Source organism: Euprymna scolopes, chromosome 14 (assembly GCF_053919585.1).
Source record: "Euprymna scolopes isolate OS-2025 chromosome 14, ASM5391958v1, whole genome shotgun sequence".
Classification (NCBI taxonomy): domain Eukaryota; kingdom Metazoa; phylum Mollusca; class Cephalopoda; order Sepiida; family Sepiolidae; genus Euprymna; species Euprymna scolopes.
This window is the reverse complement of record NC_136495.1, coordinates 117,653,598-117,680,735: the sequence shown is the minus strand read 5'-3', so window position 1 is coordinate 117,680,735 and position 27,138 is coordinate 117,653,598. Positions and strand designations below refer to the sequence as shown.

Below are 27,138 nucleotides of genomic sequence, written 5' to 3'. Positions count from 1 at the left end.
ACAAACGAATAACAGTCTGTATTCTACACAGGTTATTTTCATTGGTCCACAGGAGGTGCAGTGTGCTGCAAGGAATATTAATCCCTACTGAAAAAAAAAAAACTATCTCTGTGGAAATTTTGTGGGTGCTGCTCGTCTAATAAAAGATAGGCCCTGTAATGCGTTCTGTAGAAGTGTAAGCCACTTTGAATCCTCTCATGGTTCGCTGTTACACACAAGTCCTGGTAGGTGACTTGTTTGTAGTAGACAGTTCCACAGAACAAAATATTCTTACCGTGTCGAAACCCGGGAAAGAACATGTGAAATTGCACCAGAAAAGGTTTAATATTTATGAAGCAATTCTGGTTTCTGATTGGTTTGTAGCAAAACGTGAATTAATTTGATTCGTCAGTTCTTAGCAGCATCGTTTATAAATAGAATCGTCCGACTGTGTGGGATCATACCCCATTATCACTCCAAAATATTGCAACACGTTCTATGTTGATTATCTGCAGAAGTTGACAGTTGCTTCCTGACATGGATGTAGAGAAACTATGGTACTCATGCAGAGAGTGATTCGTGCTGAAATAATAAGGTTATTATTTAAAAAACCATTCTTAACATGGGGAGGGAAGGGTGGTTTGTACCTATTCTGTACTTTAACCTTACAACTGAATAAAAAAACATATCATAAAACTTTAATTAAACGTGGAAATACGATTTTAAAAATAGCGCGGATCACTCTCTGCATTAGCACCAAAACTATATATAAATTACAAAGCTATTGAGATTGTTAAGTTTTATTAACATCGGAGTACAGGGTGGATCAGGTGTTAGTTCGATTGTAAGAATTAAAAGCAAAGGGAACTTCTGTCATTACTAACTCACGGAGTGTTACCGCTGTCGACCAAAGGAATAGTTTACCAGGCATATGTATGCAATGTGATGGTTAGGGCTATGACAACAGAATATTCTTTTTGTTATTTTGACTCTTGAATATATATCCGTTGATATTTTATATGTTTTTATATACAGTGTTGTGGTTCTCAGTTGATTAACTGCGTCTGTGTCAGATGTATACTCAAGAGTCAAAAGAGTGATGAGAATATTCTGTTGTCCTAGTCCTAGTTATTATACATGGAAGGAATATCTGACCTGTGAAAGTTGAGGACATGCGTTTCATGGAGAGAAATGATATGATAATGAAACCATGGATGTGTAATGTGAGTCTTAAAATAAAAGCTTAGTCTGGATTTTAGTATAAGGGGATATGTGCAGAAGAGTAGTCTTCGATGGTGTGGTCACATTGAACGAATAGATGAAATTTGGGGGGGAGGTAGACAATTTCTTAAAGTCATCCAACACATGCCAGCTTGTGAAACGGATGATGATGATGATGATGATGGAATCTATACTAGTGGGTGATATGAATTATATTCTAGCTTGTATGTACGGTTTGTTTGCTAGCTTATGTAGTGGATGTTATGATGATGATGATGATGATGATGATGATGATGATGATGGGGAAGTCTATGCTGGTGGGTGATGTGAATTATATTCTATCTTGCATGTAATGTTTGTTATCTCGGGGGTATGATTTGTGCTGATGGTTGGGAGGTAAAGTGAGTTCAATCCTGAGTACATGGACTGGAAAATATTATGAGTTTCTTCTCATCACTTGTCATTCATTCGCACTTGTTTCTCGCGGTCGAGTTTACAACAGCGTAAATGTCCGTAGTGCCACGTTATATATGTGAGTGGATGCTGGGTTATCAATAGCTGGTTTTCTTTTGCAGATACATCAGAAATGAAATGGCTATGGTTCCTTGGAGTTGTAGTCAGTTCTGACTCTGTGCTATTGAGGCTGAAGGCGCCCAGACTGGAGTGGGGTAGGGGTGGTGGTGGTGTTTGTAGAAGAAGAAGAGCAATAACAAGAGAAACAACAGCATCATTCAAATTCTCAAATAGAAATGACATCAATATTTTCCCCTACCACTCAAACGTTTACAGCAATTCTTTGGTAAACAAATTTTTTTTTTAATCATTTTACAAATGCATGAAAAATGAATATATAAATTAAAAAAAAAACATGACATGTATAAAGTTTTGTTTTTATTTTTTTATTTTTATGAAGAAGAAATTTCAAGTGACAATCTTTTCTTTTAAGAAATGTTTGATACATATTTGCTCAAATAAAATGTGTTGGTAAGAACAAACAATCAAAAAAAAACAAAGCAAAACAAACATCAATGTCCTCTTTCATGAAAGCATGCTGTTTTGTTTCTAATATGATATGACAGCAATAAAAGACCAATGAAATGTAATTGTTTTAGCATGTTCTTGACTTTTATGGCTTTCTCCCAGTTTAATGTCTCGCTGCTAAACATGCAACATGGGAAATCGTGTACATTTTTAATGGCAGCATCAAGTTAATTTCTAATTACAAACACTAATGTTCCTTATCTTACAATCATAAAAGTTAACAGGCCTTTAGAACGTAGAATATATATATATATAGGAGACGAATATTGGCTGAAGAGAGCTCGATAAGGATACCTTAAACGGGCCTTATTATCGGGCTTGAAACCGACGGTACCAATGACCTGTCTCAACTAACAACTTTCTGTACACAAAATATAAGTACGCTCTTAAAATTTGGATTTTCCTTTTAATTGAGCACTCTGCTGGAATTCTTTTTCCAAAAAAACTAATCATATATATATATATATATATATATATATATATATATATATATATATATAGCACAAAGATGAATCTCTTCCAAAACACTCTTATACTGGCTACTACTGCATAAAGATTGAGGTCTGGGAGATAGCATAGGACTCGTTCAGCTGAGCAAATAGTTTGAAATGAAAGTTCTTTCGGAATTTTTAATTTTGATTTTAAATGATCGATTTTCAAACAAGTTTTCCCCATAATAACCTTTACTTTATATATCATTTTAAAGAGCGTTTTTCACTCTATCTAATCGTTTAAATTACAATCGTTTTAAAACAATTATGTCTTCTTTTCAGAGCGTTGAATACAAAATATTAAAAAAAAGCAAATTTGCACAATTTTCTTATTTCAAGCTAGGTCGAAAAGCTGCTGAAACAGCTCGCGATATCAACGAAACGTTTGGCCCAGGAACCACTACTAAACGCACAGCACAATGGTGGTTTTAGAAATTTGGTGGCGATGACTAGAGTCTTGAAATGATGAGCATAGTGATCGGCCATCGGATGTTGATAACAATCAATTAAGAGCCTTAGTCGAAGCCAATCCATGCACAACTGTTCAAGAATTTGCTTCTGAATTAGACGTAACGTATACAACGATTTCCAACCACTTGAGAGAGATTGGAAAGACAAAACTTGATAAATAAGTGCCTCACAGAATTGAACGACAGCAATAAAAAAAACAAAAAAAAAAACGCCATTATGAAGTGTCATTTTCCGTTGTTTTATGCACACAAGAACGACCGGGTTTTGACCTGTGATGAAAAGTGAGTTCTTTAGAACAACTGGCGATGCTCAGCTCAATGGTTAAACATTGACGAAACTCCCCAACACTTGCTAAAGTCAGAGTTGCACCAAAAGAAGGTCATACTAATTGTTTAGTGGTCTTCGATCAATCTCATCCATTACAGTTTTTGAATGCAGGCGAAACCATTATGGCGAACAAATCCTGTCAACAAATGGATGAAATGCATCAAAACCTTCGGCAACAACACTCAGCATTAGTCAACAGAAAAGGCCCAATTCTCTTTCACAACAATGCCCGACTGCACATTGCTAAACGATCCTGCAGAATTTGAACGAAATGAGCTACGAAACTCTGCGTAATCTGACATACTCTCCAGACCTCCCACCTACCAACTACCACTTTTTCAAGCATCTCGACAACTTTCTGCATGAGAAATGCTCCAAAAACCTAATCGATATCAAAAACGCCTTCAGCAACTTCATCGCAAGCAGAACCCAAGATGTGACTGGCATAAATACACTTGTTTTGCGTTGGCAAAAGTGTTTTGATTCTCATGGTGCTTATTTTGTGTAAAAAGTTTTTGACTCTTGATGGGGGTGGGGGTATGAGACCAATGATTTCGACAATCGTTTTTATAACCACAAGTCATGGTGAGAACCCAATGAAAAGCTTCTAAAGTTACTCTAAAAATTATCGAATTTTGGAGTCAATCAGTTCGCCGCCATCTTTGTTACTGGCAATTACACTCAGGATCGTACTACACTCTGTTCAACATAATGTCTCAACACTTAACATTTTGATCAATAAATTTTTGTTTGAACCGAGACATGCTCATCTGAATTTAAAAGTTTAAAACCTGCAAGAACTTTCTTGTCAACGTGATAAAACCACAGGGACCACACAACATACCAAGCAATATTGATGTGTATTCTATATTATTATTATCATTATTATTATTATTAATATTATTAATATTGCACTTCTGGTGAGCAATTAAACCACTAATAAAGGTTAATGTTATGTTCATTAAATATCTATAAAGAGGTACATGAAACGAGTCTTACTATACTTACTATAAAACAGTAGTTTTATTATTTTTTTCTGAATGGCACAAACAATCTCGAAAAACAAACAAAAAACAAAACTTATGTTACAAAAAATAGATTAGTCACGTGATATTTCAGTTTATCTCTGACGTGCACAGGAATTCTGAATCTTGTAACATCGAATGATTATTTTGCTTTTTTTTTTGTCAGTTTCCATTAAGAGTTTCACTTTAATTTAAGAAAGATTTTGATTAAAAAAAATCAAAAATTTTCCTAAAAGTAATTACACTGAGAAAGAGTTAAGGAGCACAAGGACTCCAAGTATTTCATTTTTTCTTTTCTATTTGCTACATTTTATTTATGCTAACATTCTGATTTAAAAATATCGATGCAACCATATTCTTTTTTCTTTTTCTTTTTTCGGTTGAAGGCAATAAAAAATTCTATGCGAAAGATTTTTTACAGTTTACTCGAAGAATAAACAAATATTCTTGAAAGAAAAAGATTCCAATATTATTTTATTAATTAAAAACACGTCGGTTTTTACCTAATGAACGGTATTAGTGGACATTTTAGACAACAATAAATGCGTGTGAAGAGACATCCAAGAATTTTATAGGGATTCCCGAGTTTTGTTCATAGAAATATGCAGGTGATAAACTTAACCGTTTCGCTAATTTAGTTTCGCAGATTTCTGATTTATATCCGTATTTGGGATAAAGAACATCTTCATCTTCTTTTTCTTCTTCTAATTAGACAAAATCGCTTTTCACTATTCTTTTTCTTCTACTTTTAATATTCCGGAAATATGCCTATTCCAATTTTTTAGCGCCCATCCTCCATTTGCAGTCTTCCTTTTCTCACTAAAATAAAAGTAATGGAACCCTATCACTTACTCTACACTAATGTAATAGAGCCACTGACGCTGGGTTAGCAGTAGTAGCCATATGCAAATGACCAAGCCGGTTGCACGATAGTACAGTCGAGATAAAAATACGTGTTCTGAGAAGCAGGTGCTTGAAACGTGTTCAAAACACAAAACAGCTGAAATAGAGGTGTTACACATGTGGCCTATGAGCGACAGGGAAAGACATGGTCGGACAAAGACAGAATACCACGTGGTCGACGTAAGCACATTGGAGTACAAGAAGATATTTGAACAGGAGACAAGGCGTTATTCTTGAAGTACCTGTAAATAAATGTCTGTTGTTTCACTTGGGGGGAAAAAAGGAGTCAAATTCTTTCCTTGTCTTTGTTTCATTTCAACTGTCTGCATACAGTGTATAGGTTCCGAGTATTGACATATAACGACTACATTACACTAATTGTAGGTCCATGTGGCAACATACCCCCCCAAAAAAAACAATGAATAAAACTTTTTAAAAATTTATCAGCCTTCCTTCCTTCCGTCACAGAAAGCTGAAAACAAATGAAAAACAAACGAACACTTAAAAAAAAAAAACAGTTCAAAATATTGTCCTTTTCTGGATAATCAAGAAAAATATGCAATAAATTTTTCGGAAAGAGTTTGTTCTGCTCGTCAAGCGTTCAGATATCTTCATACGTGACGACTTGTGAACCTCCATCAGTACTGAAATTCAATGGATGTCTATTTTGCATAAGCACTCATAAAAAATAGCCAATGTTTCAAACCCCCTCTCTTGGAAAATTAGAGAAACATATAAACTCAACAATGTTGACTGAAATAAATTAAGAAATGTAAACTTGTTCTACTTACAGTTTTATGAGTTTTTCCCTCTAAATGTAGAGGCTTGCAGATTAAAGAGACAGAGACCTTGGAAGTATTGGACCCGTGCTCCAACAGAGTATGGCCCGCACGGGTCACCAGGCCAAAAATTTAAATTGCACGTCAAAGAACCAGCTGTAAAAGAAAAAATATATATATGGTGAAAATATTACAACTGAAGACAATACAGATTAAGAACTAGTAAGAGCTGTAAAAAGGCGATTGGGCAGGAACCATCATCCACTGTGAACTGTGCAAGCAAATATTTTTGTTGATGTTGTTTTAAGCCTCCTCTTATTTTGAGAAGCAATAGACAGCTTATTAGGAGATGGTTACATGATGATGAGTTTACAGAGAAGCAAGGGTTGCACAATCATTAACTACGCTTCTCCTGACTTGCTATTGCTTGAATCCAGTGGCAGAGAAAAATCCACAATGGTTAGAAGCAATACTGAAATAAGGAAGGAATATATTCTAATCATAACTATTCTATATGAACGAACAAGTACCTGTTTTAAATGTAATAGAAGTTCAATTTTTTTATGAAAATCGCTCCAGACAAGGTATGCAGCCACTTGATGCAAGAAGCTAAAAAATACTACTGTAAAGTAAAAAAAAAAAAAAAAAAAAACTTGCCATCGATGTGGAATAAATTATGACCCAGAAAACAGTATTTCTTCTTCCTTTGTCATAAACATTGCCCGTTGAATATGAGAACTAAAGGACAACATAAGGGGAAAAAGTGTGATGAGGATGCTGAAAGTAAACCCACGATCCACTTTACTATTCTCCTTAAATTATAATGATGATCGAGTTAGTAAGAAACCTTTGTAGATTCGAACTAGAAATAATTTTCTCTGTTCTTCTCTCTTACATCTTCATTATTTTCCATCCCTTCGTCACTTTTTTTCCGATGCGTTTTTAAAATATATTTTTTATGCTGTTGTTTCCGCTTCGTTTATATATTTTTTTATTATTTATTTTGTTTAGTTACCCGCGGCATTAAAAAAAAAAAAAGAAAAGAAAGAAATGAAAAACACATTTAACTTTTTCCAACTGAAAAACCGATGCGTTTCTCTAATCGATCCGTTTTGAAAATATAATAATGCTGTTGTTTTCGTTTTGGTTTCTTTTTTTTTTTTTTTTTTTGTGCGTTGCGTTTTTTTTTTTTTTTTTTTTTTTTGATTCGCAGCATTTTCCAAAAAAATAAAAAAAACACGGCTAACTTACAAGAATTTAAAGTTTCCAACATTTTCAAATAAATTTTTGTCCCAATTCAGAGTGGCTCCTTTTGAGTAGCTAAATTTTCGCCACATTAAAAACTGACATTGTGTTTAAGTCTGCTTGTATGGGAGGTAAGTCAATTTGGACACATTCTAGCAAATTCTAGCCATAGATCTTAATGGAAAGACTATGACTGTTTGTGAGTTGTATCGGAATTCTTTATATAAGGAGTGATAATTTAGGTTGAGGTGGATTGTTCTTGTCCTGTTAGCCATACCAGAGTAAAAGTTTTGAATAAGTAAATTTTATTGCCCACATGGACATGATGGATAAAGGCATTGGGTATAATCAGATCGAAGTGGCAGTCGTCTGGAGGCTGAATGTTCAATCATTACTACAAAAATACTCAGACTAAAATAAAATTTAATTACTTAACACTTTTACTTGATCCTGGATGATGGAACAAGAATAATCGACCACTATGAATTAAATTAAGTGTTCAGCCCAAAATTCCATATAAATTCTTGGGTTCAAAAGAATCCAGCTGAAGATGGCTAAAGGTTGCAAAGAATAATATCCCAGATAAGTATAGTAGCCTGAATGATTCATGACTCTGTTCCGTCTGCCTGCTTCCCACCGGACTACAACTTGGATGTCTTCAAGTCCAATGTTAACAAATTCCTAATGAACCGCCCCCTTAAGTAAACACTTCATCAAATCTCCACACTAACGTAATGTACTTGCAATAACCCTTATCCCTGAGTGGCTTCCGGGCCTTGATAAGTGGTGATCACTATGTAAAAAAAAATATATATATTTTTTTGAATAAACATGTGTGCTGTATTCGTAAGCAGAACTTTCTGGATCTCTTTTATACAAATTCTATCTGGTATTTTTCCAGATATCTTTGATAAAACTGAATGCACATATTATTACTGGAATGGTCATGGTTTTCACATGATAGCTTTTTTTTTTTTTTTTTCTTTCTTAGATTAGCAACATCCTTTATAAACGACTAGCAGAGTTACCCAGCGTTGCTCGGGGCGGTAAAATTTCTCTCTCTCTCTCTCTCTCTCTCTCTCTCTCTCTCTCTCTCTCTCTCTTTCTTTCCAGCCGTCTCTGTATCGTTCTCTCTTTCGCTCTCCACTTTTCTCTTTTTTATCATATTTTATTACGATATCTGTCAGTGGGCATGGTAAAATCCCATAAGATGGTTACGTTTTCTATTTCAAAGAGTATATTAGCATGATGCTTATAAAATTTTATTATTTTTTTGATTTCCCATAAAATTGGCATATTTTCAACACCGACTTATTCTATTAATTATACTTTTGTACTCGTCAGGAGTCAATAATACAATCTGAGATTGAGTGATCGATGGTTTCTTGGTTTTTCCAATTAAATCTAAATTCATAATCACTTTTTATGCTTTTTAGCTTGTTACGTCTGTTTGTTTGTTTGTTAGTTTGTTAGTGCACAAAATGCCATTTCCATCTGAATAAAATAAAAAGCGCGCTTGAAAACCAAATCACAACGTAATATTAGGAAAATAAACAAATATTTTACTTGTTTGAAATGAACTCACACCCTTAACGGCATTTACATCGCTTGACCAACCGTTGCTAAACTTGGTCAAAATATCAATCACAGCTCAAAACTTATTTCATTTGGAGATAGCTAGGTCATAGTCACGGAAACGGTGAAGATCACATGTTTGGTGATAATGTCAGTTCTTTTCATCCTAAATATTTGATACGTGAACTATATTGTAGTCAATGAAGTCGTGTATTATATTTGATCTTGAAAAAATTTGGTCACGCTGCCACTAGTCTCTCGCTCCTAGACAAGGTTCAAAAGAGAGTCGCCAATCTGATAGGCCCTGAGCTGTCATCTAAGCTTCAGCCTCTGTCCCATCGACGAAATGTTACATCCCTCTGCTTGTTCTACAAGTACTTTAACGGTAAATGCTCTGACGAACTGCAAGCACTTGTACCCCCACGACGTAAATACCCCTGACAAACCCCGCAGCTAAATCCCACCCCTTCACAGTAGAGATCCCTAGATGTAAGAGAGCCTTCTACTCCAGTAGTTTCTTCCCCAGAACCGCTAGACTTTGGAATTCCCTTCTGGGTCCCTGCTTCCTCAACTGTACTGACATACAGAAGTTCAAGTGTAACGTGAACCGACATCTTGCTGCCCAACTTCCTACACAGTACCGCTGATGCTTATGTCCCCGATAGTAGCCCCCTACATTAAAGTGGCAATGTGCCTTGTTTGGGGTGAAAATGTAATAAAAAAAAATAAAAAAATAAAATAAAAATTTTAATTTCTTATAGGCCTAAATTTGATGTATGAATCTGATGCCCTTTGATAACAATACCCGGCATGCAAACTTTCATTTGATAACATTAACCATCATGCAAAATTTTAACCTGATCAGATAAATAAGAATTGAATTATCCACGTTTCCATTACATAATTTTTTAGATTTAAGGCCTAGATAAGATTTATAGTTCTCGTCTTGGGAGAAACACCATGTCTTGACAAGTTTCTGGGACTGACCTTCACTCCTGATCTTAAATAGAACATATACATCAAATCTGTTGTGAAGATTGCTGGAAAAATGGTTGGATCATTCTATTACTCCAGAAGGTATCTCACTGTCGATGCAATCCTCTATTTGTATAAGCGTCCAATACATTTTCAAATGAAGTACCGTTGCCACATCAGGACAGGAGTTGATCAGTACTCCCTATCCTGCCTAGATGGAGTTCAAAATTGGCTTCAAAACCTAGAAGGTGATGCCTTTTTCTCTTCCCTGCAGTCTCTTTCCCATAGAAGTGACGTTGTGAACCTGTCTCTGCTCTATCATTATTTTCATGGCAAGTGCTCGTCTGAGCTCCAATCTATGGTTCCCCCTTGCCAAACATACACAAAAAACACTCGACTAACTACAACCACTATATATAATTTCCCCCACTTTCTATCTGTGTCTACATCTAAATGCAGATATCATCAACAAAGCTTCTTTCCTAGAACTGTCCGCCTGTGGAACACTGTTCTGCTGGCCTGCTTCATGGCCGTATAATAACGTAATCAAATTCTATACAATTAACAATTACTACACTACCACCTACCATTCATTAATTCTTATCCTTGGGTGGCCTTGGGGCTTGATAACTGGTGACTCTCTTGTAAAAAAACAAAAAAAAAACAAAGGATATCCTCACATTGTCAGGCTGAAATATGAAGTCTCTTGACTGACATTATATTTCCAAAAAGTTTTTATTTATATAGATAAAAACAAATATTCAATATGCATTTTATTTATTTGCGTTTTTGCAACCCCAACAAAAAAATCCCACAAATAGTCTTAATAAATATTACGTTGATAAAATCCCACAAATAGTCTTAATAAATATTACGTTGATAAAATCCCACAAATAGTCTTAATAAATATTACGTTGATAAAATCCCACAAATAGTCTTAATAAATATTACGTTGATAAGGACTCTGGTGTTGGCAATGGCAACATTTCTATCACCTAACAATCGCCAAGACATTTCATCATATTCCCGGATTACATAATATAATATGCGCTATGACGTGTATATAATTTTATTATATCATATTTTACCAACGTATCGGACATTGAATAATGTTTAAGTTTTTCCTTTTGAAAATGCGTTCACAGGCATTATCTATGCAATAATGTCGATTTTTCCCATCTAGTTCTAGAACACAATAGCTCTTTAAACAGAAACATCTATAATATAAATCCCACCTTTATGTATGTATGTATGTATGTATGAACGTCTGTTTATTCTATGTGCTGTGTATTCACCTATTCATAACAACCATCATCATCGTCGTAATGAACGTTGATGATTTGTGCAGTTATGAACGCATGTTCATTTAAAAAGCTGTACTACCGGTGAAGCGAACGTCTCTCTATTCTATGTGCTGTGTATTTTGGATTGTTTTACTCTTTTATTCATGTTGAATTCACATATTCGTAACAACCATCATCATCGTCATCATAAATGCTCCTTCATATATATTGTACATGTACGTGTATGTGTACGTGGTGTGCATATGTATATACATGCATGTATGTATGCATGTATGTGTGTGTGTATGAGCATGTTGTCATGTGTGTTTGTGTGTGTTCTTGCGTATGTATGTTTGCGTGCATCTGTTTGTATGCATGTCGTATGTGTACGTGTATATGTTTATTTCGATGTGTGTGTGTGTGGTGGAGAGGACTCACAAAAGCCTTGTTAAGGCAACCCCTCTGGGTGAAGCAAATCTCTGATTTAAATAAAAAAACATACAGCGGGAGACAAGTACCCACATTAAGCTGGTCTGCAGTTTGACTTGTTGCTGGCTATCTTGCTCATGCTTGTTGTTGGATCTCAACATTTTGAACCGAGAGAGAGACTTAGTTGTCGTACAAAGCTAAAACTCTGTAACATCATCTTTGTATAGATACTTCCTCAGGCATTCGTCTATAAAAAATTGTCCGCGGCGATGGAAAAATTGTCACGCGTGTAGCCCTGAAATGCTGGAAGCATGTAATAATTGATCTGCCATCATTCTGTGTATGTATGTATGTATGTATGTATGTTAATATATGTACTAGTGTATGTATGTGTATGTATACCTATTTGTATATGTATGTATATATGTATGTGTGTATATATTTTTATTTATTTTTTGTGTATATATGCTTATGTGTGTTTGTATGTATACACATATATATATATGTGTGTGTATGTATGTATATGTATGTATTTATGCATATATATGTATGCGTATAGGTGCATATATATGTATGTGTAGGTATATTTAGGTAACTTTATGTATATGTATATGTGCAACATGTGTACGTATATGTATGTGAACATGTATGTATATGTGTGTATGTACTTGCATATGTTTGTATATATGTGTATGCATATGTATGCATATGTGTGTGCATGTGGCTATGTATATGTTTGTATGTATGTGTTATATGTATTGTGTATGTATGTATGGATATGTGCATGTGTGTATGTTTATGTGTATGTATGTGTGTATATGTATATATGTATGTATGCCAAGGACCGTCTTCAATGTCATGTCTGCTTGAGCGTGTGAATTCCCTGGCAGGAATAAAAGAAAAAAAAAAGGTTATCTTCGGGCTCATGGACTTTCAGTGACTAAGGGAGTGGCACTTGTCTGACAAGACGTTGCAATCATCATATCATCATGTATGTATGTATGTATGTCTATAACTTTTTGGTCCTGGATATGACCTTAAACTATATCTAATGGCGAGGCCCCAGTTTGTGACCTTTGGAGAGTGTAGAGCCACCCTTTAATTGCCATTGCTCCCAGGTCCACTCTGATCCGGAGTGGTAGTACCTGTTAAATAGAAACCGACTTGAAAACAACAAATATATTCTATTAAAAAATTTTTCTTCAAAATCTTTGGATTCGGCATTAAATAACCTGAAAAGGGTTGATATGCCGTAAAACAAAAACAACCAACCGACCAACCAACCTATAACTTTCGACAGAGGCGACGGATTTTCACGAGATCGGTATCACTTTGAAGCTCGGCGTCTCGGATGACAAATATCGAAAAATTGGCCAAAAACATTAATTCTTTCACCCTCAACTCGGCAGCTTTCTACAAGGAGTGACCCATTTTTTTAAAGTCATTCTATCCGTTGGATTGACTTTGCCTAATTTTAACATTCCGAACTTCCAGTTACGTCATTGAGTAGTGGTAAGACGTCAGATTTTCTTTCACTTTTTTTCCCGCCTTCGCGTCATGGGTTCGAGCCTACTACTTACTACCACTTTTTTTTCATTTGCTCAACACACCTCTCCAAACACCTGGGCAACGCCGGGCATCCAAGCTAGTTATATAGAAATCTAATACGGTCCCACTTTATGCTTATAATTGATGGATGTTTTTGGAAATTATCAGTCTGCATTATAATTTCCTACATTTATTCTGCCATACATGACCCTCTCACAAAATAATCGTACATAGAGAAAGTCAGAGTAACTTTTACTCGCATGCAAAAAAACTACTACCACCAACAACAACAACTTACACTAGGACTTATTCTTTATAAGATAATTTTCTTAGCTCACACAGATATGGCTATAATCCTATTCCAAGATAATCAAATATGATTGCCAAATACTAAACTCGATTTAACTGAACTCCAATCTATGCCCCCTTGCAAAACTTTCACACTCCACAAGCTACAACTACTATATAAGATTTCCCCCACACTCTATCCGTGCTTAAATCTAAACGCAGATTCCATGAACAAAGCTTTTTCCCAGAACTGCCTGCCTGTGGAACAATATTCTGCTGGCCTGCTTCCTGGTGGAATACAGCATTCAAATCCAATGTAAACAAGTTCTTATTGAGCCGTCCGCATAAATAATCAAATTCTACCCAATATACATCATTAACGATAAGCTACTACACAACCATCTTACATTCATTAACCTCTATCTTCCAGTGGCCTTTGGGCCTTGATAAGTGGTGACTCTCAAGCAAAAAAAAAAAAAACAACCAAAAAAAAACAAAAAAAAAAAACGATTGAAATTAAAATAGAAAATGCTGAATAATTAAGTCGGCAAGTCAAATACCTGAATTGATTTTTTTCAATAAAAGTTTTAAATAAATACTGTAGCGTTGTTTTCTTTAGGGCGACAAATTTATCATTCAACCCTGTACAATGTATTGATAAGAGAATAAGTGAAACTCATATCTAGTGTGGTGACCTCTGGATTAGAAGTATAGCCCACTATCAACTGCATTACAAGGTCTTGCCGACTTTATATATTAGACATTCACAACAAGAACTCGTCTTATTACTACAACTGAAAAACACTTTCTGTTCTTTCTCCATAGGTATGGTATCAGATAGAATCTTTATGAACAGAGTTTGTTAAGAATTTCTCATCTGTAGAACGCATTACTATGAGACTGCTTCCCTGTAAACTATAGCATGACAGTCTTAAAAATCAAACATTAAAAAATACTTGTCATACACCGTCCTAATAATTAATTAAACTTTGTTCATTTCAGTACTCATTTTCAATCATTTTATAATATGCGTCATCATTTAACTGACAGTTATTCATTAATCTTTATCCTTGTGCGACTTTTGGCCTTGATAAGTGGGGACTAATAAATAAAATAAGAATTGGTAAAAACATTTATGAAAACAAATTCATCTCAATTTGTGTTTGGCTAATAAGATGATTTTTTTTTATATATTAACGCAGCAAATATTAAAAAAACAAACAACAAAAAAAACAAAAAAAAAAAAAACGAGGCAACAACAACAAAAGCCCCCAAACATTTTTCCTTGCATTTTGCCTTTAAATAAGCTACATTTTTATTCACTGATTTTCCATGAAGATTCCAAAGTAAAGAAAAAAAATAAAAAATAAAAGGCTGATACACATTTTATCAATACGTTGGCAATTACCTGGTTTTCCAATTCACTGAAATGCACCTTCGTTATTTACCCATTGGCTACAAGGATTTTTTCCTCCATTATTTCATTGCCGCGCCTTTCTTTGTTTTGCTTTTTGCTTCTTTTATTGAAGCAATCTTTATAAGTTCATTCATGTTTGAAATTATTTTTTAAAAAAATAGTAAAAGACGGTGGTCTTTCATTATATTCAGATTTAATCAAACTTCTGATTTGCATTAACACCTTTATGAGCCCGTTTGCCATGAAGAGAGCCATGATTAAAATGGCAGACAACTAGAACATGATAGAAATCTAACACAAAGTAATATTTGTTGCATTCGTTGCAACAAATATAAAGAAGTAAAAAAAATCATTTTGGAATCTTTCTCTCATAAATACTGTGATAGAGCAAAACACTGTCCGTAATGACTATATACAAGTTTGCTTCTTGGGTAGAGCACTTTTTTAAAACAATTTTGTCTGCTGCTTACTTAGTGTAATGTAAATGTAATGTAAATAAACAACCAAATGAATTACTTCAAAAGTAGCAGGCAGATATTTGAATATATCATTTGCATGCATCTATCCCATAGGCCAGATAGTAGAACTGCCGACTGCCAACTAGATGGTTGTGGGTTCAATTCCTGGCTCAGTATGGGTGCTACTCTAGATGCACTGATGAGCTGTGATGCAGCGAAACAGTTTCTCTATGGATAAATCTCTCTGTCTCTGTCTGTCTTTCTCTCTAAATTACCAAGCCCTACACTTTAAAACAGGCATCTATATCAATTTCATGGGATATTACACACGCGCTCTGAATAGGGTACCATTTTATCCAGGAGTGCTTAGTGAGTATTCACAGCTAACCTCTATATCTGAAGGTCGTTCCTCTATCTGGGGACCCGATAGACGGGAGATGATACAGTTCACGTCATGCACTCGCATCTCTGCTGGGCAGGTCATGTATTGAGAATGAATGATGACAAAATTCCCGAAATGCTGATGTATGGAAAACTTGATGGTGGAGTAAAGAGTGCTGAGAGGCATTTGTGTAGATACAAAGATTGATTGAAAAGTTATCATGTGTTCGTAAATAAACAGCCGAGAAACTTTGAGGAAGAGATGACTGCATATCGTTTCAAGTGGAAAACTGGAGTTAAAAACTGACGACGATTGCTCACCTGCACAATGTAAGAGAAAATCGAAAGACGGCAGCACACAACTACTCATCAGCGATTTCAGTACTACACCTGCAGTTGCTGTGGGTTACAATGCTTATCTCTGGCAGGATTGAAAATGTCATCGACGATTCAAGCAGCACTGAAACTGTGAAGAATCTTATTGTCAGAATCTCATACGTCAAACCTGATGGAAGAGACTATATATATATATATATATATATATATATATATATATATATATATATATATATATATATAAAGTGTATGAAATTTCAATCAAGTTTCCAGAAGAGGAAACGTATATATAAACATGATTTTGTTATGTTTGAACTGTACGTAGGCAACGCGAGAATAACGTCAAGGATGAGAGTTCATATAGAAACGTTGTTTTAATATGAATAAAATAAAATACGCATCAAGTGCGCTTGAAACCAAATTACAACGTAATATTAGAAAAATAAACAAATATTTTACTTGTTTGAAATTTATCACAAATATATTTCGGAGGTATACTCCATCTTCAGTGTGTTGTTGTGTTTGTTTTTTTATTTTTCTTCTTCCTTGCAATGTTGTAAATTTGGGGAAAGAAGTCTGTTTGTAAAGTTCAAACATTTCAAAATACAACCGCTAGGAACAACGCACGACTCTTTACAAACAGACTATATATACTCATGTATTTTGCACTGTTGAAGTAAATACTGAAAATTTACATATAAAATTATATCTTCTTATATTCATTTATGTGATGAAATGAACAGTAATCTCTCTCTCTCTCTCATATATGTATATTATATATATATATATATATATATATATATATATATATATATATATATATATATACTAGCAAAATACCCGTCGTTGACTTGGTTCAAAAACAGCCTACAGAAAATGGACTCTGATTTATTAAAGCATGATAGGTTATGAAAAGGAAGGGTCGTAAAGAGATAGCTTCGAATTTGGGGGTATCAAAACCAAAGCAAAATATGATGAAAGTAAAAATAAAATAGATAAACCCCATAATTTATTATACCATACCTGTTCATACTGAAACACTTATCACAATATTTTGTGGATCTATATTAAAAAAACCTTGTTAAACTTTGTGACATATTTCCATTCTATGGAGGTCAGGCGCGAACGAATACCCAATAATTTTATTATACCATATTTCTTCAAACTGAAACATAATTATCAAAGTATATTTACGCAGATAGATATGAAAAGTCTTTATTAAAGTGTGTGCCTATTTCCATTCTATGGAGGCCAGGCGCGAACGAAGACCCCACAATTTTATTTTACAATCCCTATTTAAGTTGAAACATACTTATCAAAGTATTCTTATGTACATCTATATCAAAAACCCTTGTAAACGTTTTTTTTTCCATTTTTTATTTCTATACTTTGGGGGCCAGGCGCGAACGCAGACCCCACAATTTTTATGAACCACCGTTCTGCCAGATCAAACATATCCATTCCTGATCCAGGATACATCATCTATCATTATATGTAATAAGTTTTTTAAAAATAGTCGACCATATAGGAGCCTATTCGTGACCACACACACAGACGTTTAGCTTTATATTATACTAGCAGAAGTACTCGTCGTTGACTGGGTTCAAAAACAGCCTACAGAAAATGGACTATGATTGATGAAAGTATGATAGGTTATGAAAAGGAGGGGTTGTAAAGAGGATTTGATACTAAAAATTTTTACCCGAAACAAAATATGATGAAAGTAAAGATAATTTATGCGGAAATATATTTTTTTATCAGCTTTTTTTTTTATTCGTTACAGTTTTAAATTCTTTTTTTTCCTATATATATATATATATATATATATATATATATATATATATATACAAGCAGAAGTACCTGTCGTTAACTGGGTTCAAAAACAGCCTACAGAAAATGGACTGTGACTGATGAAAGTATGATAGGTTATGAAAAGGAGGGGGTTGTAAAGAGATAGGTTTTGATACTCCAAAATTTTAGCCTAAGCAAAATATGATGAAAGTAAAGATAATTTTTGCGAAAATATTTTTTTTTATATCAACTTTGTTTCTATTCGTAGCCGAGAGTGACCAACAAAATGATGTTTCCTTACAAAGAGAAAATGTTATATATATATAATAATATAAATATACAAGAAATAAATGTTACCATAGTCAATAAAAGTTACTTTTATGATAGAAAAGTTCATTCATTGTATTTTTAAGTAGTTTGTAAAAAAAAAAAAAAAATTTATTCACGAATCGGTTTAAAAAAATCAAAATGGAAGCGACTTTGAAATGGAGAGTCCCGTTTTCAATTTGAAGGAGGGGCACCTGAGCATTCTGTGTTAACAATTTAAGAGAGTTCCGTCAACGTAAGGAATATTTATAAACATATTTTAATGTTTTCCGTTATTTTGTGCTTGAGGAATATTCGATTATGGCATGTGTAGTTTATATAGAATTCATTTAAGTAGTTATCGCCTCAAATTTCGTTTTAATTTCGGTTCGCTGAAATTATTTCAAGTAAAGAGCAGTAAAAACTATTTCAAAACAAAAAAAACATGAACTGAACTTTTATTGACTATGGTAATATTTATTTCTTGCATATTTATTTTTTCGAGTAGTCGTTTTTTGGCTTTTCTGCTAAACACTCTTACTAAATAATATCGACAAAATATCGAAAGAAACAAAAACAGTTTTGAAAAATAATGAAGCTTTACTTACTTTAGAAAAATAATCCGAAACAGCAAAATGGGATATTAAAAAAAGTAAACACGTAATTACTTTAGTTTTTTAAAGCAAAGAATCGATATAAATATGAATAAAAAGAAAATGGCGCCCTTTTCAAGTAGAACAGCTTCGTTTCAGTTTTACAGTATTGAACGGTGTAGTATTGCGCCGTCAGATTCAGGGTTTTACTATTGTAATGTAAAGAACACGCAGAAAGGGTTGTAATCAACTGAATTCCTTCTAGTACACTGACAAAAAAAACTTAAACAGATATATAAATAAAAATAAAAAGGTTATGTAAATGTTTTCAAAAAGACATGTAATCACGTGAGCAGGATTTTTTCCTCCTTTTGACACGATAACAAGTAACGTTCTTATTTTTTATTATTTATCTATTTTCGAAAGAGTGCCACGTGCAAGTGGAGAAGGAAAAAAAAACAGAGTTATGCAAAATTTGTGTCGAGAATTGTCTAAATTCCGACTTTTTTTTGGTTTTCACTTTAATAAGAACGTGAATTTATGAGGTGAATTTATTCGCCACAATATGATTCAACTAAAAAAAAAAATAAATAAAAGCTAACGTGAATTAAGATTAAAGTTAAGGTGTTATTGTGGACCCTCATCCCTTTTTAAAAACCTTGTTAAACTTTGTTACATATTTCCATTCTATAGAGGTTATGCGCGAAGGAACACCCAATAATTTTATCATACCGTATTTCTTCAAACTGAAACATAATTATCAAATTATACTTATGCAAATAGATATGAAAAGTCTTTGCTAAAGTTTGTGCCATATTTCCATGGAGTACAGGCGCGAACGATGACCCCACAATTTTATTATACCATCCCTATTTAAGTTCAAACATACTTATCAAAGTATTCTTATGTACATCTATATCAAAAACCCTTGTAAACGTTTTTTTTTTCATTTTTTATTTCCATACTTTGTGGGCCAGGCGCGAATGCAGACCCCACAATTTTTATGAACCACCGATCTACCAGATCAAACATACCCATTCCTGATCCTCGATGCATCTTCTATCATTATATGTAATCAGTTTTTTAAAATAGACAACCATACAGGAGCCTATTCGTGACCACACACACAGCTTTATATATATATATATATATATATATATATATATATATATACTTGTTTATTGTTATATAAACATGGTCACATCCTGCTGCTACAAATAGCCACTTGTTTCAATCAAACAACAGATATCATCAGGCAGAGACTTGACTATTCAAAAGTTCAATGAATAATCTTTCATTGAATTATTCATTGAACTTTTGAATAGTCAAGTCGCTGCCTGATGATATCTGTTGTTTGATTTAAACAAGTGGCTATTTGTAGCAGCAGGATGTGACCATGTTTATATAACAATAAACAAGTATTATCAGCTCTTTTCATTGAGCACTATCTAACAACATCGTTGAATTCATTAGTCCATTAATTTTGAATAAAAAACCCAAGTATATATATATATATATATATATATATATATATATATATATATATATATATTAGTGTTGAGATGATTAACTGGAGTTGGAATCAGTAATTGGAAAAATCAGAACTTTTTGGGGTATCACAATCGGAAAAATTTGTGTCTATTTTTCGATGCTCCAAAGCGATTCTTTTGATTGTCTTTTTTTATGTGATTTTGTTTAAAACAAAATCTTCCACTGTTAGTATTAATGTTAAAATAGGTAATATTTATTGTTTTTAAAATATTAGTAATACTAAAATCCTTAGATCATTTCCCACGTACATATTTTTTCGGTTGATTTATAAAGAATCGGAATCGATAATTGTATCAGAATTAGGAATTTAGTACAGAATTTGTAATTGTATTAGCATTGGGAAAGATATAAGAATCGTCCTATTACTAATATATATATATATATATAAATATATATATATATATATATATATATATATATATATATATATATATATATATATATATATATACGTATATGTATATATACATATATGTATATGTATATACATATATATATGTATATACATATGTATATGTGTATATACATATATATATATATACATATGTATATGTGTATATACATATATATATATATACGTATATGTATATATACATATATGTATATGTATATACATATATATATGTATATACATATATATATATGTGTATATACATATATATGTGTGTATATACATATATATACGTATATGTATATGTATATATATATATATTTTCGAAAGTCATCCCTGCTTTTCGATTGACTAGCCTTAATTTAAACCTTCATCACTTCCGGTTTGGCGATGGACGCAAAGGCAAAGACATCACGTTTTGGGTTTTTTTTTTACGTTCTTTTTCTACTTCGCGGTACGAGTTAGAGCCTGCCTAACTCTTTGTTTTCGTTTTTTTTTCTCAACACACACCTCCAAACACCCAGGCAACACACACTCAACACACCCGGGCCATCCAGGCTAGTTATTAATAAATGCATAAAATATCTGCATTATAGAGAATATGATTACAGAAATGCAACATCTGATCAGAAGAAAAACTGAATAACAGCATTAAAGTATCTATTAAAGATAAACACCCAATAAAAAAAATAAACACCCAATAAATAAATAAACACCAAATAAATAAATAAACACCCAATAAATAAATAAACACCAAATAAATAAATAAACACCCAATAAATAAACACTTAATAAATAAATAAACACCCAATAAATAAATAAACACCCAATAAATAAATAAACACTTAATAAATAAATAAACACCCAATAAATAAATAAATAAACACTTAATAAATAAATAAACACCCAATAAATAAATAAACACTAAATAAATAAATAAACACCCAATAAATAAATAAACACTTAATAAATAAACACTTAATAAATAAATAAACACCCAATAAATAAATAAACACCCAATAAATAAATAAACACTCAATAAATAAATAAACACTTAATAAATAAATAAACACCCAATAAATGTAATGAACTATTGACAAGTTGCAGAAGCGAAAGTAATTCCATCTTTCGATCGATGCCTTCGTTCAGTCTCGAAAGACAAAGGATACCCTCTGTAGGGGCAGCTGCACGTGTAATTGTGAGGCAACGGTTGCACAATACCAACCGCACCTCCTGAATCGGCACTGTTTGAGTCCAGTGGCAAGGAGAAGTCCAGGACGACTGGAAACAATGCCGAGATAAGCGGAGAGCACATACAGCACTTGGAATTCCCAAATGGTCACCCATTTAGTACTAACCAGGTTCAATGTTGCTTAACCGGTGATTTAGCAAGAACGAGTGTGTCAACGTGATCATGTGCGTATTCCCTCCGTAGAAACATGTAAAATGGTGAAATATTATCAAACAACAAAGAAATCATAAAAGATGCAACATAAAAAATCTTTTAAAAATCACATGATATAAAAAATTTAAAAAAAAAAAAGAAGCAAGACAATATTTAATAGAAAAAGCATGAAAAACTAGAAACATGAAATACTTTAATAGCAATTTCTTGTCTTGGGATCAGATTTCGTCCTTTTCTTTTTCTTTTTTTTTTTTGTCTAATAGTTGCCAACAACGATTAATTTTGGAGCAAAACTTATATAGCTGCATTTTTAATATAGTGCATATGAGCGCGTGTGAAGATGTCGAAGGTAGCGAAGGATGGCTGGCTTGTGGGGAGATTAGTAGCAGCAGTAGCAGAAAAACGCGGATATGCAAATTAAAATGTGTGCGCGAAAAGAAAAAGGAAAAAAATGGAGAAAAAATGCAACATGTGCTCATGAGAAAAACAAAGTTGGCGTCGAAGAAAATGGACGTGTAAAGATGCAGGTAAGAAATGGGTGGTATCCGATCGGCGTGAGATCGGAGAGAAACAAACGGGATGTTGAACAAAGTGTACACCAGGCGAGATAGACGATGGCGAGAGACTTTTAAGTGGTGTCGAAACAATTATAATGGAAATAAAAAAACTTTTGTTGAGAAAGAAAATATGCCGAGCTGGATTTTTATTTATTTATTTATTTCCATTCCATTCCGTTTGTTTGTTTGTTTGTTTGTAACGGCAATGTTACAAATTGAACCTTTGTTATATCTTTTGTCACAAACTCTATTTGCTATTTTTTACTTAGGACAAAAGCGTAGTGTCTGTTCTGATGCTACACTTCGCTGTTGGATCTTGATCGGTGAAACAGAAATCTTTCTATACAGAGGCATTTTTTTTTTAGTTCTGTCCTTGTATAGCCGCCTTTAAGTCTAATGTCAATAAATACCTTTAGAGCTGTCCTTTACATAATGAAATTTTGTCCATTTCATTCATCGTTTTTAATCCTCTCATAGCTGGCAAAATCATTAATCTTTATTCTCTAGTAATTTTTGAACCTGACATATGCTGACTCATTAGTATATATATATATATATATATATATATATATATATATATATATATATATATATATAATTATTTGTTTACTACTAGCAGTTCTGCCCAGCTTTGCTCGGGTCCTATGTACTGTTCATAACTTTATGTGCATATGTATATATATATTAAAAAGTTTTATTCATGTCCAGGTAACCTACATCTAAAATTTCAAGCGTCTAGACCCAAAATTGGCAGAGGAGTTTGGTAGAATCTGCAAAGGTCAACTCTTTCAACTTTGACCTCTTGGCAGTCAAATTTTCGTGCCAAAAACTGATTAAAAAGCTTGCTGCATGTCTGAATACCCTTTACATAAAATTTCAAATGTTTAGACCCAAAATTGGCTGAATAGATTGCTAGAGACCGCAAAGGTCAAATGTTTTGAACTTTGACCTCTGGGCAGCCAGATTTTCGGCCAAAAACCGATTAAAAAGCTTGCCATTTGTCTGAATACGCTGTATGTAAAATTTCAAATGTTCAGAGTAAAAATTGGCTAAGTAATTTGGTAGAGACCGCAGAGATCAAATTTTTTAAATATTTTGACCCCATAACATTTTTTTGGGGGGGCAAAAATCAAATTACAAAGTTTGATCTACGTCCAAGCAACCTACATCTAAAATTGCAAGTGTTTAGACCTAAAATTGGCGAAGGAGTTTTGTAGAATGTTCAAAGGTCAAATCATTGAAGTTTGACCCCTTGACAACCAAATTTCTGGCCGAAAACTGATTAAAAAGATTTTTCCAAATCTCAATACCCCTTAAGTCAAATCTCGAGTCTGTAGACTGAAAATTGACAGAGTAGTTTGATAGAGAAATGTGCACACACAGGCACACACACAATTTCACATATATATATACTAATAGTTCCGCCCGGTTTTGCTCGGGCCCTATTTACTGTTTATAAGGTTATGTGCATATGTATATATTTAAAAATGTGTATACGTAAAGTAATACCTTTCTGTATAATAGTCTTCCTTAACCACCATAGAGAAAAGACAGACAGACATTTTCACTTTTATAGATAGATAGAATGCAATATATAGCAATGGTTTAAAAAGTATAAAAAAAAAAGAAAGACTCATGCGCCAACACCGAGAATCGAAACGTTTAGGCTCACGATTTATTTTGCCTCTGCCGTCAATAACTGGGCTATAAAAATATGCTTACTGCAATGCTAAAAATTAAAACATGAACCAATATCAACTACGTTATGCATTCGTAATGCTGGCGTTCGACTTTCACCTGGCAAATTTCATTTTTTTTAACGTTCACAATTTTGCCCCGATTTTTCCGGGCTAAAACCCAAATATAAAGTTTTGCATGGATTCAAATACCTTAGATATGAAGTTTCAGGTCTGTAGATTAAAAACTCAAGTAGTTTGGTAGGCACAGTTTCTTACACAAAAATATATACGTACTAGCATGGATGCCCGGCGTTGCCCGAGTGTTTGGAGGTGTATGCTGAGCAAAAAAGAAAGGTCAATTTTTTAAAATTTGACCCCTATTATGACCCCTTAAAATTTATTGTTTTGGGCTCAAATCTAGTTATTAAGTTAGATCTATATCCAAGTAACATACATCTAAAATTTCAAATGTTTAGGCCCAAAATTCTCGTTGGAGTTTGGTAGAGTTCTCAAAGGTCAAATCGTTGAACTTTGACCCCTTAACAGGCAAATTTCTGTCTGAAAACCGATCACATAGATTTTACCAAATCTCAGTATCCAGTATATCAAATTTCGAGTCTGTAGACTAAAAATTGACAGAGTTATTGCGTAGGGAAATGTACACACACAAACTCACGGACAGATACACAGATACGTTTACTTTTATAGATATCCTAGCATGGGTGCCCGGCGTTGCCCGGGTATTTGGAGATGTTTGTTGAGAAAAAAAAAAGAAAAAAGCGGTCAATTTTTTTAAAACTTTGACTCCTATTATGACCCCTCAAAATTTATTGCAAAGATTTTCCCAAATCTCAGTACCTTGTATATCAAATTTCGAGTCTGTAGACTGAAAATTGACAGAGTTATTGAGTAGGGAAATGTACACACAGACGCACACACAGACAGGTTCACTTTTATGTATATACTAGCAGTTCCACCCGGCTTTGCTCGGGCCCAATGTACTGTTCATAAGGTTATATATATATATATATATATATATATATATATATATTAAACAGTGTGAATATGTAAAGTAATGCCTTTCTGTATAATAGTCTTCCTTAACTACCATAGAGAAAAGTCAGACAGGCATTTTCACTTTTATAGCTATATAGATAGATAGATAGATTGGATGCAATGTATAGTAATGATTAAATATTAAATAAAGAAGTAGTCAACCACCTCAGCAGAAACAACCGTCTTAGTGACATGCAATATGGTTTCCACTCTGCAAGATCTACAGCAGATGTGCTAACGGTTATATCATAAGATTAGTGAATCTCTTGACAAAGGCTTACTTTCCAGGGCAATTGCTCTTGACATATCAAAGGCCTTCGATAAGGTATGGCATAAAGGCCTACTTCACAAGATTTCCAGCTACGGTATCACTGATAATGTTTTCTCAATCATTAAATCATTTCTCTCCAATAGGTTCATAAGAGTAGTGGTTGATGGGCAGAAATCAGAGGCCCACAGTATTAATGCCGGAGTCCCTCAGGGGTCCATCCAGGGCCCAACTCTCTTCCTGATCTACATCAATGATCTTCCGAAATACATACTTAAATCATTCATTGACATCTATGCTGATGACACGACCATCTATGGCAACACGTCAAAGGCCGTAAATGACAAAGTTCTCTCAAATTCTCTTTCTTCTGATCTTGAGCACGTGGTACAGTGGAGGAAGTGGCTGATTACTTTTAATGCATCTAAAACCAAGCTTCTATCTTTACATCATCAACGCTCTGATCTTCATCTGGCATCAATTGAAATAGATGGCTCTCGTCTTGGGGAGGCTCCATGTTTTGACAAGCTTTTGGGTTTGACCTTTACTCCTGATCTGAAATGGAACACGTACATCAGGTCTGTTGCCAAGGACGCTGGGAAAATGGTGGAATTCTTCCAACATTCCAGAAGATATCTCACTACTGATGCAATTCTCTATCTGTATAAAAGCCAAGTACGTCCAAGAATGGAGTACTGCTGCCACATCTGGGCAGGAACTGCTAAAAACAGCCTATCCTGCCTTGACAGAGTACAAAATAGACTTCGTAGCTTAGTGGGGGAGGCCCTTTTCTATTCCCTGCAGCCTCTCTCCCACAGAAGAGATGTTGCGAGCCTGTCTTTGTTTTATCGTTATTTCCATCGCAAGTGCTCGTCTGAGCTCCAATCTCTTGTCCCTCCTCACCAATCTTTCACGAAAAACACCCGTCTGGCTGAAACTACTGTCAATAATTTTCCCCACTCTTTATCTGTGCATTAATTCAAATGTAGATTCCATGAGCAGAGCTTCTTTCTCTGAAGTGCATGTCTGTGGAACTCTCTTCCGTTTGCCTGTTTCCCACCTGACTACAACTTGGATGTCTTCAAGTCCAACATAAACAAATTCCTGACAAACTGCCCTCTTAAGTAAGACATTCCATCAAATCTCCAATACTAATGATTACTACAATACTGTCTCATTGATTACTGTACACGCAATAACCCTTATCCCTGAGTGGCCTCCGGGCCTTGATAAGTGGTGACCTCTATGTAAAAAAAAAATTGTAATGATTTAAAAAGTATAAAAAAAAAGACTAATGCGCCACCACCGAGAATCGAAACCAAACGTTCAGCTCACGATTTATTTTGCCTCTGCCGTCAATGACTGGGCT

General features: G+C 33.9%; 1 long non-coding RNA gene across 1 annotated transcript in view; it reads right to left on the bottom strand.

Moving 5' to 3' along the window:
* Nucleotides 1-3,860: 3,860 nt before the first annotated feature.
* LOC145293240 (uncharacterized) overlaps nt 3,861-27,138 on the bottom strand; it is a 1,271,116-nt gene continuing 1,247,838 nt past the window's right edge. The window contains exon 6 of the long non-coding RNA XR_013869695.1: nt 3,861-6,393. This is a non-coding gene — a long non-coding RNA (uncharacterized LOC145293240). The remainder of the gene's footprint in view (nt 6,394-27,138) is intronic.